Here is a 1,908-nt window from a genome sequence, read left to right as displayed (position 1 = left end):
TTCCCTTCTGCATACCGAGTCACCGGGCATAGCTCATACTTAATGAATGAGGACTTATGTTATACTTCCTGAGGGTGAAGTGTTTACATAAAGTATTTGGAAGGTTTCCACACTGGTGATTTGTTTATTCTCTCTTATTTATTTATTTACTCATCTATTCAATCACTTATTTACATCAGTATGGCTTGATGGTAATGAATTTTTAATTAAATAATCCAACCCTATTTGTGTCCAGTGATATAAATTTCTATGACTAACTGTGACTAGCCCTATGGTTCCTAAGCACTGAAAAGAGCAAAATGAATAGGTACACATGGAAATTCATTCATTATTGATCTATTTGTTTATTTGACTTTCCAATTTTTTGTCTAATAGTTCAAATAAACAAAAGAATAATTCAGTAACATTAAAGAGCACACAATGAAAATTAGGACTACTGTCCATTTTGTGTCTTTGTGTCTCTCTTCAAAAGCATGGATATTTTTCCAGAAATTTTTAATGCACATATTAGCATATATTTATCAATCTACTTCTTTAAACTCTAAAGATAAGGTTCAGGAAGGGATTGCAGGGCAATGAAGGGAAAATAGGAAAGAGGAGGACTAGAACTAACCAAAGAATCATAGACTTCTTCATCAGTATATTTGCTTGGGAAACAGTTCAATTTTCCCAGAATTTTTTGATTAAATTTTTCCACATCTGTGGGTTTTAGCCTTTGCTTATCAAACAATGTGAGGACATTAGTTGAGTTTCTTAGTTGAAAATAACCAAATCTCTGCCTCATTTAAGGAGAGGGTTTATTAAAAGGTATTAGATAGTTATGATGCTTAATTTTCCCCACTCCAACCATGCCTTTTGGACATATGACTTTGTAGTTTTGAGGTTGACTATGTGATTTGCAATGAGCTGTTAGCTAATAGATATGATGCATGTAGAAGTATGAAAAAGTATTTATATTTGTAAATTTCTGTTTCTGTTCTTGCTTCTCCATCATCTCTAAGAGAACATGCCAAGGCTAGCCTGCTGGAAGATGAGAGATGTGTGCAGAGCAAAGTCATGATAATTGTCTCAGCTGAAGCTATCCTAGATTGGCTGACAGCCACTTGACCCTAGATATGGAGGTGAGCTGAGATATAAGAGCAAGCCCGGCCCAGGCTATCTGAGCCCTACAGATACAGAAACTAATTTTTGTATGTCACTGAAATGTGAGGATCGTTATGCTTTGTTATTGTGGCAATGAATAACTCATACTGATAATTTATAGGATCCCTGAGAGGGTCAAGAACCTCATTTGGAGGCAAATCAGCCAGTAGTACTGCCAATTATGCCATAAGATATTTCTAGCAGAAACTTAACTTTTGCTGCCTTGTAGTGCTCAGCACCTCTGATGCTAGAATCTAGGTACCAGAATCAACATACTGCTTGCAAGAATCAATGATTTTCCTCATGAAGTTAACTTTCTCTTTCCATTCATTCTGTGGATGATTCTGACTCATGTAATCTAAATCACACCTGGAACTCTAGCTGCAAGGGAGTCTGGAAAACGTGTTTGTGGGTTTTTTTTTTTTTTTTTTTTTTTGTGGTGGCAGTGATTTTTTTTTAGCTTTCTGGTCTCTGCAGGACAAGAAACCCTGATAGAAGGGGTCTGGAGAAAGTGTGAGTGAGTTGCTCTCCACTACCTGCCACAGAGGCCTAGAGAAAAGACCTTAACTTTCTGATCCCCTGTGGGCCTGCCATCTTTGCATGGAGACAAGACAAGGTGTTGACACTCTCATAACTTGGAATCCCAAGGGGAGAAACCCTGGACTTTAAGCCCTGATTCCATACTTGCCTTGATAGTCTTAGTTTCAGAAAAACAGTTTGGTTCTGATCTTGTTGACTAAGGGTACTCCCTGACTTTTCCTTTGT

This window comes from Urocitellus parryii, chromosome X (assembly GCF_045843805.1).
Source record: "Urocitellus parryii isolate mUroPar1 chromosome X, mUroPar1.hap1, whole genome shotgun sequence".
Lineage (NCBI taxonomy): Eukaryota > Metazoa > Chordata > Mammalia > Rodentia > Sciuridae > Urocitellus > Urocitellus parryii.
This window is presented reverse-complemented; position numbering follows the sequence as displayed.